We start from the raw sequence: 13,758 nt of genomic DNA, 5'->3' as shown, positions 1-13,758 counted from the left end.
AATCTTCCGCATTGTGTGCTGGGAGGCGCACAGTGTATATGTAGACATAATCAGTGTCTAAACTGCTAGCAGCTGAGGGCAATACAGACACACGTGAAATCCCAGCTGGTGACAGAACAGGGAGGGGACATGACAGAAACATAAACAAAACACACGTGTCCAGATGTCATTACTGTCAACAATGAAAAAGCAGGTGCTCGCGCATTCGCGCTTAGAGCACGCTGCTTCAAGCGGGAATCATGACAAATGCTCAACAACACTTGGAAGAACTTTAAACAGTCTATTGATATAATTATTGCATACCATTTCTGTCAGTTCCTCAAACCAGTATTAATTCATGGCAGCAACTAATTCAGACTTTGTTGTCGGTTTAGCCTTCTTTCGAATGTAGTCCTGCATAGAGTGCCACAGCATCTCGATCGGATTCATATCTGGGGATTCGGATATGAATTCGAATAGTCTTAACCCAGTTTATAACCTCTTTAGCAATGACTCTTCTTGCAGCAGTTTGCTTAGGGTCATTGTCCAAAAAAAAAAAAAAAAAAAACTATGGTATTCTCCAAAGTTATCCCTAATACTGTACACGGGGCTCCTGTCTCTTTTATAATAGCATCCTCAAAGAAAGAACAATCCATTATCCCTTCAAAGATTGCAATAGGCCCTGGTCCTAGTCTCAGTGTTGCTCCTCATACATGAACTTTCAGTGGGTGTTTTGGCTTTGGTTTGGAGACACGCCTCCCCATCTTACAGAATGACATGGTGGCAAAGCGCTCCGAAGGCACTGTTGTTTCCTTGGTGAAGATGATGTTGTGAAACGTCTCCTTCTCTGTGATCCATTTTTTGCACTAGCTGGAGACATAGCTCTCTGTTTTTGTCTCTGATCATGGGAAAGTATTGGGTTTTCATATACTTCCAACCCATTCTTTTCCTGATCCTCTGAATGGATCGCTCACTGATGTATACCCCATTTTTATGTCGCAGCTTTTTTTTTTCACAGAAGCTGAAGTCAGTTCATCATCTGGCTGGTGATGTTATCAATGGCTGTAATGTCACTAAAAACCAAGGGAAAAAAATAAACATTTGTCATCATCAACATTATAACACCACTGCTTTGTTTTATTTTACTTTTTAATACCATCACATATGTAGTTGGTAAGATATAACATGTATTTATCTTGTGATGTTTACGCATGCATGGTCTTTGTTCTTTGTAATGTCTTCTGATTGTGCTAAATGTAGCCTGTACCCAAAGTGAACTTAGATAGTGATATATTTCTCAGGTGTCTCTTCCAGCAGCCCTCAATGTCCTGATGTCTTGTGAATGCAATTTGCTGATCTTGGTCATTTTGAGTTGCCTTTACAGACGGATCATCTGGATTTATCCATGCAGAATTAGATGGCCATTGGGGGCATGAACAATATTGACTGGCGGCCCATGCCAATTAGAAAGATTCAGGAGATGGACTATTTGTGAGTTATAGTCATTCATTCGTATAATTCCAACAGTTATTACGTTGTTTCCCCACTATTTAGCTGTCTTGTTATTTTAAGGATCTAAGAAATTGCATATATAAAAGTGTTTTATTTACAAGTGTCATGTTTGTGATTTTTATTTGCTATGTAGAATATTTAGATCAAGCAATGTCCAGACATAGGTGCAGTTGTATAGACTACCATTTAATTTTCCAGTTTAATTTTTATTTAAATGGTAAATGGCGCACTTATATAGTGCTTTTATCCAAAGCGCTTTACACTGTGTCTCATTCATTTATTCACACACACACTCACACACCAATGGTAGCATAGCTGCCACGCAAGGTGCTAACTTGCCCTTGGGAGCAACTTGGGGTTCAGTATCTTGCCCAAGGACACTTCAGTATGTGGGGTCACGTGGGCCGGGAATTTAACCGCCAACCCTACGATTAGTGGACAACCCGCTCTACCACCTGAGCCATGGCCGCCCATGATCTATTTAAATGTAGATCGAAAAAGAAGCGAATGCTTTATAACATTATTTTACTTTATTTCTTTCTTTCATTTATTTTCACCATGCCAGCTTCTATGGCTATATTCATGATGGGAGCCGGGTTTAGTTATTTAAGGTAGTGTCACGATTTCCCCTCGAGCTAAGCACTGTAGCACGCAGCGTCCTTGGAAAACCGAAGTGCGAGCTCAAAGCTTTTGGGTTTTCAGAGACCTTCACGTTGTTTATGGTCTACACATGTATTTGTTAAGGTTTATCTCCTGTCTCTGTCTTTTCATTGGTTGTTTCCCATATATGTGTCATTATTGTTCTCATCTGTCTTGTGTTTCACCCCTAATTACGTTTGTCATTTAAACCCCTCGTATCTCTTTGTAATGGGGTCCTGCTCAGCTGCTCAGCTGAGGATGTAGCTCCTTTTCTTTGCTTTGCGCCGTATGTTGCTCCTCCTTCCTGCTCCACAGAGGACATCGCTCTCCCTGCATGCTTCATGTAGAGCATCACTCCTCCTCCTGGCCTTGCAGAGAACTTTGCTCCTCCCTCTGGCCTCAAGGAGAACTTTGCTTCCCCCTCAGGCTCCACCATGAGCTTCTTTCTCACCACTGGCTAAGCAGTAGCAATCACTCCGCATTCAAGCCAGGCCAGGGATATCATGTCATCTCTCTGCTGTGTGGAAGAGACTGCTCCACACCTGAACCTCAGAGAGTATGCCCTGTTCCTGACCAAGGTTGAAGGTTGAGGTCCAAGAGGCGGCCTCTCAAGCCACGTTCCTGGCCAAGGTTGAAGAGAGGGCTTCAAAGCCACATTCCTGATTGAGGTCAAGGAGGCGACCTCCCATGCCTGGTTCCAGCAATAGATCGATGAGGCGACCTCCCACGCCAAGTTCAAGCTAGAGGTTGACGAGGTGACTTCCCATGCCAAGCTCCAGTCTGAGATCAAAGATATGCCCTCAAAAGCCATGTTCCTCTCCAAGGTTGCTGACACACACAACCAAGTTCTGTTCACACCTGAGTATGCTGACATGGACAACCAAGTTCTGCTCATGCCTGAGTCTGCTGACACAGCCAACCAAGCTCTGCATACACCTGAGTCTGGTGACACAGCCAACCAAGTTCAGCTTACATAGTCGATGGAGAATGATGCTCAGTCTCTCTGCATGACTGAGGATGCCACTCAGTCTCCTTGCTCTGCTGAGGACGTTGCTCTGCGTTCCTGCTCTGCTGAGGACGCCACTCTGCCTTCCTGCTCAGCTGAGTACACCGCTCAGATTCCCTGTTCAGCTGAAGACATTTTTCCTAGAGGGCGAGGACCGACAATTGTGTGGGGGGGGGGCACCTTTGGGGGTTTTCTGTTACGATTTGACCTCAAGAAAAGCGTTGTAGCACGCAGCAAGCTTGAAGCATGAGTTCAAAGCATGAGCACACACTTTTGGGTTTTCAGAGACCTTGTCTTTGTTTACTGTCTACATGTGCATTTGTTATGGTTTATAGCCTGCGCCTGCACCTGTATTTTCATTGGTTGTTTCCCGTTTGTGTGCCAGCATTGTTCTCAGCTGTCTTGTGCTTCACCCCTAATTACGTTTGTCATTTATACCCCTCGTATCTCTTTGTACTTGGTGAAGTATTATATGAGTGTTATCATCGTACCAAGTGTTTGTACCCTGTTCCTCATTTTGTTTCATAGTCTTTGATCTTGTTTCTTGTTATGTGCTTTTGCCTTGCCTAGTTTATGCCTGTTTGCCAATTGTCAGACCCATTGCCTGTTTTTGACCAAGCTATTGTCTCATGATTTGGATTTGTCTGCCTGCCTATCTTTAATAAAAGCTCTTATCTACATTTGGATCCATTCTAACCCCCATTACATTTAATTACATGATAGTTAGAATTAAATCAGGTGTTTAAGATTCATTTTTCCTAAAACCTTTTAAATTAAATTTGGATTCACTTGATTGAAAACCTTTTCAAAAGTATCAGCTGCATTAAACAGTTTCGTCAGATGTGTAAAGGTATGACAGTCCAATAAAATATGTTTAATGAATAGTGGGTTCTGACAAGCACTTTGGTGGATTTTCTCCTGATAGTAAAAATTGGTGTGTGAGTCTTGTATGTCCTATCCTGCATCGTGTTTAAATAACTTTATTATTCAAAAGGAACACAGCAACAAGTTTTATTTCCTGTAATTTGTTGTTTAGACATTGATCCCTCTCCAACTGCCATTTGTTTTTGATATATGCATTCAGAGATGGTTTCAGATCTTTGGAAGATATAGGGTATTTTACTGGTTCAGTAGCTAGTGCTTCTCTGGCAGCTGTGTCTGCTTGCTCATTACGGGAGATTCCTGAGCATCCAGGTACCCAGCAGAAAATAATATTAAAACTCTTTGAGAAATTATTGATGGAAATCATTCGGATGCGATATATGGATGGATTCTTTTGATATCCCATGGAGGAATTTTTCAGAAGTGTGTCTGTTCCAAGCTGTTTAAATCTACTTTCAAGTTCTCCAAATGTTTTTTTGTTGTTGTTGTTGTTTTCTTTTTTTTTTAATATATAAGCCAAATGGACAAATGAAACTTTTTTTTTCCATATATTGTTGAATGTTGGAGTGGAAAAACTGCAGAATAGGCTGGGTTTTAACATTATTTTACGATGATTTTTTTTTTTAGAAAAGGAATGCAGTGTTTAATTGGGCTGTACAGAGAGTAAAATGGATATTCTCACTTACTGTAGCTTCAGTATCTTTGGATTCACATGCAAATGTACTGGGCAAATAATAAGCAATTACCATCTTTAAGTAATCTTATCATCTTTTGGCTCATCAAATTGAAGGGGAGGAGCAGGAGCATAAAACTGGGAGATTCTATCCAGGTCAAATTATTTGTATGTATTTGCAGTCTATGACATTGCAATGGAGGCAAAAACATTTAACTCAAAGCGAAGCACTGCTGAGAGGCGATAGTAGAAGCCTTACAACCCCTAGAACAGTTGTCCACTGCCCTGGAGAAAGCATACTTTTCTGAGGTTCAACCTGAGCCCCAAGCTCTTCATGTGGGCAAGAACAACATCTCGATGTTGAACCGTCAGTTCCCTGGATCGTGCTAGAATTAACCAGTCATCCAGGCAGTTTAGTACAGAGATGCCCTGGAATCACAACGGAGCCAGAATGACATCCATGCACTTTTTGAAGGTACAAGTGGATAAAGCTAGGGATATTTCTATGTGGAAATATGCACCTTTTAGATCTATCGTCACAAACCAGTCCTCAAACTGAATCTGAGGGAACTCATTCCCTTGTCATGACAAATTACATCCCGGTTAACCTTGCACATTTCCTGAAATATTTTTTTATAAACTCCTATTGTTGGGCTGTACCACATGTTGGAGGTGGGTTTCTGTTCCCAACCTGTAATTTTCCCACTCTCACATAATGTGACCCACGGTCTCACGTCTTACGTGAGACATGCAACTGCATGTCATTCAATTTGACTGAACATACACAAAATTTGTCACACCAATATAGCCTTTAGGTACAGCTCTTTGCTTTCTGGGATATCCATAAACCATTCTTTCTCAAAAATAAAGTCTCTTCCTTCATGCACTTGCGCAGTGCAATGGAGTGTAGAGGGCGGCATAAAATCAACATAGTTGTCCTTCATCTTATCATGTGCTGACACCATCAGGCGAGCACAGACTCTAGACTTGTTATGCTTGGACCATTCATAAACACAGAGCTCTGTTTCTTTAACAGTTCCCAAAGATGAGTCATCAGTTATTGTTACTGAGGTGAGGAGATCAAATTTAAGTGTAAAACACACATTAAGTCCCTGCCCAGTAGACTGACTGGACATGAAGACGAAATTAGGAATTGGTGGGTAACTCTTTTCCCATTTTCACATTCACAAACTACCGGTTCAGAGAAACGTTCTAATACTGAATGTCCTGTCCCACCCATGGAGCGCAGTGACCGTGAACTCATTTTTGGGGATTCTTTTAATTCGCAATGTTTTATTACTGAATACGTTGCTCCTGAATCTACCAAAATGTAACACTTTGCCCATTAATTACAACAGATATACATGGTAACTGTGTAAATGGAGAGGTGGTGTATTTTAAAAAGTTAAGGGTCTTGACTGGTTCAGACATTTGTGAATTGTCAGTCTAACTAATGTTGGATGTGGGTGTGTGCATATATTCCTGTTCTTTGTGAGCTGACTGATAGTTTGGGTGTCACCTCTTATGTTCCCAGGTGTCCACCGTTCCTATCCTCAGCCCCTCAGTTGACCTCCTCTTGGTTCTGCTCTGGACAGTCTCTTGCAAAATGTCCAAATTTTCCGCAGATAAAACACGTGAAGTTTTATCTATGGGGGTTAACACCTGGCCTTACTCATCCACGTCCTTTTAGTTTTCCTCTCCATCCTGGGTGCCAGTGCTACTGGCCTTTGGATGAGCATTGCCCCATCAGGCCGTGCTACCTCCACCATAGAGGCTGTTATTACCTCATGTACAGATCCCTGTGCATTTGGGGAGGTGTGGACATTTGCTTCAGACAGTTGTTTTGACCCCTGAACTTGAGTCCTGATCTTGTGCCCAGTGGTGAGAAGTCCCAAGTAATCAGGTGGAGCTTCCACTGTAGTGAGGTCTGGATAGAAATGTGGATCTGATGATGGTGATGAGGGACCCACTTCTGCTGCTGCGGGGTGCCGTGGAGGGGCGGATTCCAGGTCTGGATCGGCTTCATGTAACTTAGCATACTGAGAAACAGATGAGGGCCCTGTCTGACATTTTTTCTCTCTATTATGTGCCTCAATCTGCCATTCAGCAAATGCCTTCCAGTCTGCTAAAAACTGCACTTTGCACTTTGTTTTAGGGGTCGCTCTCTCCTTTGTCTCTAAATTAAGTTTCAGTTGTTCTAACTGTCTGAGACTAAAATGACCTTTTTCTGGGAAAGCACATTCTTTAACCCATACATCATATTGGTTCAAACAGCCTTCTCTGTAGTTCACTCGCAAAAACTTAATATTTGGACCCACGTATGAACACTCTGTACATACCATGGCATGTGTCACAGGATGTGCTTTGCTACATGTTTTCCCATAATTCTTTAACAGCTGGGAACTTTTAAAGTTTTAATCAATTTAACGTGCTATGAAAATCAAGTGAATATGCATTCTCATGCACAGACAGAAAAGGTTCAAAATGTGTGCCAAATCTCTAGACATTCAATTAATCATATAACCTATAGGTTCAACAGAGCAAACCGTAAGAATGTAAAAGAGTTCACCTGTGAGGACTTACAGTTTTCTCTTCCCTTCTTTTTTTCCTCAGCAAAATTTACTTGTGCGTTAAATTTGCCAAACGTATCATGTACCGCTGATATGATGGAATGAGTCAATGGGGCATGTTACTTGATGATAACCTGTCGCAAAAATACTGCGCCTCTTGCATGTCTAATAAGTACTCTATTTACTTAATGATTACTCGAAACAAACTCTTTCCATTAGCAAATATTTTTACGATTATTATCTCTCTCTCTATAATATATACACCCCTCGGTATATATCTTAGTTTTATAGCTGTGATCTAAGAACACCAATCTCTCTGCTGTCGCAGAGGCGAAGTTCCTGGAACTTCTTATAAGAAATCGCTCCATGTAATAATTCTCTCAATGTAATACACACATTTCTTATTTCATTGACTCCCTTCCCTACAGACAGCAATATACAATGACTTTATAAACTTCTAATTTACCTTAAGGATGTTTCTTGATGATTCCTACCAGTCAGTGGTAAGGCTGCATCGGTCTTTCTTCTGCATAACAAATGGCAAACCACCTGCATGTCAACATGGACTTCAGGGTGAAGTCCATGTTTTTACAGGCATCCTCCGGTTTGCTTGTCGTCCAGGAAAGCTGAAAGACTCGCGCAGCCCAGCCAGGAGACCCCAAATGTCATGGAAATTAGACAACACTCGCAGACCCATCCTCTGAGGTGAAAAAGGTTTATTACAGAAAGATGGTTAATACAGGATAGAAGAAGCAGGATAGAATAATGAGAGCACTCTGAGGCACTTGTGCTGAACAGCTACTATATATATGAAACGCAGAGCACGATACACTTTTATTTACCGATAAGGAAACTATTAAACAATAGTATTTGGATTTAAATATAATTCCTTTGTGTTAATTCTAAATTAATTCTGTGATTTTACATTTAAATGTCCATAATTAAAATCTACATAATTATGTATTATTTAAAATCTCACTTTCACAGTATCTCACTTTGTGTTTGAATTTGACATACACTGTCTCACTTAAATTCTCACGTTCTGTGTAATATACAGTTTCAGTATTAATTGAATTTTTGGATTGTCTATAAGTAAAACAAGATTATAAATTCATAACTGTTCTGAATTAGCTTTAAATTTAATTTAATTTAATTATTTTATTCCAAATTATACACAGTCATTAAGAAGCTGATTCACAATCATGACATACTAAAAATATTTCCCATTTAAGTAGCTTCAATGTAGTTAGTTACTTTTGTTAGTGTAGTTAGCTACTTTTTTAAAGGGTAGTTTGACAGTAGCTTAACTACTTCAAACCATGAGTAGTTTGTAGATTGAAAAGCTACAGTTTCAAAGTAGCTTCCCCAACACTGGTCCAGTTCTTGGTAATGTCGCTGTCGTGCCCCATTTTCTCCACTTGTTGATTATGGCTTTAATGGTGCTTCATGGTACATTTAATGGTTTGGACATTCTTTTGTACCCTTCTCTTGCTTGATACCTTTCCACATTGAGATCCCATGCCATGCATGCTTTGTAAACTCTTTGTGGACCATGGCTTAAGCCAGGGGTTCCCAAACTTTTCCAGGCAAGGCCCCCCAAATGGCATTAACATTTGACCTATTCCCCCCTTTTGCAAGATGTCTTTAAAACACAGTAAAAATACAGACTTCTTAATATATAGCCCTTTTTTATTAATAATTACATCTCACATCTTTACATTACATTACATTAGGAATTGATTGTGTGTGTGGTTATTTGAGAGTGAGAAACAGAAAACATAGTGAAAACAGAAAACTAGTGGGAGGGATGGCACGCCAAATTGTTGAGGACCCCCGGGCGCCCCCTTGCGGTCCCCACTTTGAAAACCACTAGCTTAAGCAATCAAATGAATCCAAGAAAATGTCAAGAAAAATTCAGGTGCAAGCAGGTGCATGCACAGGCACATACCCCATTATAAATGGGTGTGCACACTTGTGTAACCAGGTAATTGTAAGGGTTTTTTTTTTCTTTCCCCCACAAAACAGTTATCTTTGTTTTTCACTTGAATTGTTTTTGGTTGCTATATTGCATTAATGGTGGAAAATGATTTTACATTATTTATCTTGGTTTAATTTTTTTACATGACCTGTTTATAATATCTTATTCCAATGTAGTGTAGTTCCAGATCCTGAGACTTTAAGGGTTAATTACCTTCTGTGTTGATAAAAACCTTATCCAAATTAGTAATACTTCAGTGTCTGCATATCGGTCTATAACTGAAATATCAGCATGCTTCCTTTTTTTTTTAAACTAAGGAATTAAGCTACATTTTTCCAAGCTCATTTTTTGTCCTGTTCTTTCCTCTGCTCAGTGGTGCTCTGCCAAAACATTGGCGTTCTTGCTGCATTGTGCTTGCCCAACCATGTTTACTCCTATTTTTCTTTCCCTGCTTGACTTTTTCATCAGTCTTTTGTTTATGCTGACACAAGATTCTAGCCTGGCTTGTCTTGTAAGGAGAGAAAAAGAAGGTGGGGGCAGTAGCGGGAAGACTGTGGTGATGGTCAAAGCTGGGGCGATTGATGTATAGCTTTATGGGAGCATTCACCTCTGCCGAGGCATGGATGTCGAGCCCTTTAATGCTGTCATGTCTGTCCTTCTCTTTTTCTATCAGTCCATCTGTTGTTCTTCTTCACTTTCTCTCAGACTCTCTAACTAGAAAGTTTCTTTTATTGACTGTTTTAAAAAACAACTGAATGTTCTTATTTTATCCATTGAATCTCCATCCCTATCTCTTCAGGGAGAGGTAAAGTTTTATTAGGCTTGCTAGAGGTCTGTCTATCTTTGGTCATGTCTAAACCCATCACCCATAGGATTACTGGTATTTATAGCTCTTATGGAGGCTCAACAGCTTTTTCTACTTGTACTGGGCTCTAATCAGAGAAAGCGAAAATTTGAGAGCAAGCAAGCATTAATTAAACCAAGGACGCAAAGAGTTAGGTAGTGTTAAAAAAAAAAGAATGCAGCACCATGCGCAAGATGTCTCTCCATTAACTTTATCCCTCCTCAATATATTCTTATATACTTTTCACCTGTTTTTTCCCCTCTCCTCATTTTTACATACATTGCATAAACAACAGATGGCTTCTATGTCAACCAGTGGAAGGACAACATATTCAAATCCAAGGTTACATGCTATCTCTGTTTCACCCAAGCCTTCTCTGCTGAAAATGTATGTGAAATATGAACCTTCAACACACTCACCCACAGTGTCAGTAGTTGTTGCACTAAACGTAACTTCCTCATCAAAACTCATTTACCAAAACCAAATATACTAAATATGCAAATACACTAAAATTTGTTGCACAGAAATTAATTAAATCAAAATATCCACATGTTTAATAGGGAAATTTCATTAATGAAAATCAGCACAGACAAATGTACAATAAATATCTCCGCTTAAACATATTCACTCCATTATTTTCTCAAGCCGGTGTCTTTAATAAAAAAGTTAGCTATATAAAACTCTCACACTGAACAGCAAATATAAATGAACACAAGTTTTCCCTCTGTGTATCATATGGCCATGTGTGAAGCAAACACGATGACATTATTGTATAATGGAGTTATTTTGGTAAACTACAACCATGATATTCAACCCCAATTCCAAAAAAGTTGGACACTGTGTAAAATTTAAACAAATGTAAATAAAAACAGAACGCAATGATTTGCAATTCTCATAAACCCATATGTTATTCGCAATAGAACATAAACATATAACATTTTTAAACTGAGGAAATGTACCATTTTAAGGAAAAAAATAAGGTAATTTTGAATTTGATGGCCGCAACACGTCTCAGAAGTTGGGACGGGAGCAACAAAAGGCTGGAAAAGTAAGTGTTACTAAAAAGAAACAGCTGGAGGTTAATTGGCAACAGAATGTACACCTACAGAGAAGCTGTTTACTGTGATAAGCATGATAGTCTTACCTTGCTTCAGGCCTTGCAGGCAACGACAAAGGCCCAGGTGTCAGCATACATCGTCAGCCACTAGAAGTGCTGCTTCAATCGGCCTAGGGTGCGACTGGAGCTGGGTTGACAGGTGAACCAGGCACAGTGAGTCCATTGGCGGACCTGGGAATGCACAGAGTCAGGAACGAACAAGCGACCAGGGGGGCCAGTGCCTCCAATCTTCCAAGGCTAACTTCACGGCTAGAAATTCACAATTCCCCACATTGTAGTTGCATTCTGTAAGGAAGAGGCTAAGAGAGTGCATGGGTGAAATTTCTGGTCGGGAGCTGAATGCCGGGAGAGCACCGCCACAATTAATTGCGCCAAAGGATTTGGTTGGATAAGCACAGGAGCAGAGGTGAATAGTGTGGTATAGTGATGCAGTTCCTGATGAAGCGCCGTAAAAATTCGCAAACTCTAGGAAATGTTGGAGCTGCTTCAGGGTAGTTGGTCTGGGCCACTCAACATGTATCTCACAACAAGCATGGAACTCACATTTTTCTGCTTTGACCAACAGGCGCTTATGTAGAAGTTACTATAGGACTTCACGGTCATGTGGGTGTTCAGGAGAAACTCAAGATGTCGTCTGGGAATACGAAGACAAATCAGTTCAGTAAATCCCGGAGTACATCATTGATGAGGGCTTGGAAGTCTGATGGAGAATTGGTGCGGCCGAACATGACCAAGAACATGACCAAGTACTCAAAATGGCCTTGGGACATTGTTGAATGCAGTCTTCCATTCGTCCCCTTCTCTGATCCTACCTAGATGGTATGTGTTCCGCAGGTCCAATTTGGTGAACATGGTGGCTCCATGCAGGGGCCCGAGGGCTGAACTGAGGAGAGGTAAGGGGTACTTATTCATAATGGTGATGTTATTCAGACTCTGGTAATCAATACAAGGATGGAGGATTTTGTCTTTCTTGGCCATGAGGAAGAAGCTGGCACCCAGGGGGGAGGAGGAAGGTGGAAGAGGCAATGAGAGAGTCATTAATATATTTTCCATGGCCTCTCTCACAGGAGGGGACAAGATATACAGCCAGCTGAATGGCAGAATGGCCCCAGGGAGCAGGTTGATGGCAAAGTCATATGGGCGGAGATGTGGTAGTGAGAGGGCCTGGTCTACCAGGTCATGGTACTCAGGGGAAAATGCCTGGAGGTCTGGAGGCCTTAGGGCTGGGGAAGCTGTTGTGGCTGCAAAGGGTTCGATTTCAGGCATAAGGACTGGCAGTCTATCTGTGGATTGTGTTTCCTTAATCATAAGTTGCCCAACAAGTGCATGGGAAGGACATGAGATTGAGCTTAACTTTTTTGTAGTGGTTTCCCAAGAAATCCAGGGCCATCAGGGCAGTGCAATGGGTGACCCGGGCCAAGAATCTCTAATCATTTAGAGTCACAGGGGGTCCACAGGGGGTCCAGTGGTTCAAAGAGTAGGCCAAAGTGAGAAGTTATCAGCGCAAGCAGGGAAACTGAGAGCTGGTTGTGTTGCAGGGTGACTGTGAACTGGAAGCAGGACAGGGAGACAAGAGAAGCAGATCTTAGGCTCACCAGTAGCCCCAGGTAGATTATAAGTAGCCTGGTTGGCTGCAGTAGATGCACACACCTGCGTGGAACCTATGGTCATGTTCAATGAGGGTGAGAAGGTCCCAACATACGTGTATAGGTTCTTCTCTGGGCAAAAGGGTGCTGGAAAGGGCTCAGGGGCTAGACTGAGGCTTGGAGGCCGGATTGGCTATCTTTCTCTCTCTGGTTGCTCCCATGTGCGGTTATCCAGCCGGATGGCAACTGAGATCAGTGCATCAAGCGAGTCCAACTAGTCCTTCAGGGATAGTTCATCCTTCACCTGTTTATTGAATCCACTCAAGAATAGTCCCTGGAGTCCCTCCTCATTCCACCCAGACTTTCCGGAGGAAGAGCAGCCTTCTTCCCATGGATAGGATGGTAAGAAACCCTCCATAGTTCAGCAGTGAAGTGGGAGAGGGAAGAACACTGAGCTGACTACCTATTGGGAATGGCAGTGGCCCAGGCTAGGGCATCGCCCCTTAGAAGACCCGTGATGTAGGCTACTTTGGCTTTGTTGGTGGCATAGTTAATAAGATGTTGAGCAAACACAAGGGAACACTGGAGGAGGAAGGACCTGCACCTGCATAGGGGTCACCTGCATAGGAGTCTGGGACATGTGCTTCATGCATGCTGGAGAGGAAGCAGAGGGAGTCACAGGGGTAGGCTGACTGGGTTGGTGACCAGGGGGCATCTGGGCTAACTTGGGGAGAACGTGGTTGAGTTGTTAAGTGAGCAGCTGATCTGGTTCATCATGGCTTGGTGGATCTCAGACAGTACATGAAGCTGTTGCTGATGCACAACACAGATGCAGGAGTTCAGGGTTTAACACATTTTATTTGAAGGCTACAGGAAGCTGGGGTGTGTGGAAAAGGTGTGTGGTAATGTGTAACGTGTTTGGATTTAAACTCAAGTCCACCACATGGAGGTTGTTTGCTCTCTTTATGTGCC

At 41.7% G+C, this 13,758-nt stretch overlaps 1 pseudogene; it reads right to left on the bottom strand.

Annotated features, from left to right (window-relative positions):
- Window positions 1-237: 237 nt before the first annotated feature.
- On the bottom strand, window positions 238-12,466 carry LOC108265172 (uncharacterized; annotated as a pseudogene).
- Window positions 12,467-13,758: the final 1,292 nt, after the last annotated feature.

The sequence above is a fragment of the Ictalurus punctatus genome, chromosome 5 (assembly GCF_001660625.3).
Source record: "Ictalurus punctatus breed USDA103 chromosome 5, Coco_2.0, whole genome shotgun sequence".
Classification (NCBI taxonomy): Eukaryota; Metazoa; Chordata; class Actinopteri; order Siluriformes; family Ictaluridae; genus Ictalurus; species Ictalurus punctatus.
Note: the sequence above shows the minus strand (reverse complement) of the source record. Positions and strands in the feature narration are given on the sequence as shown.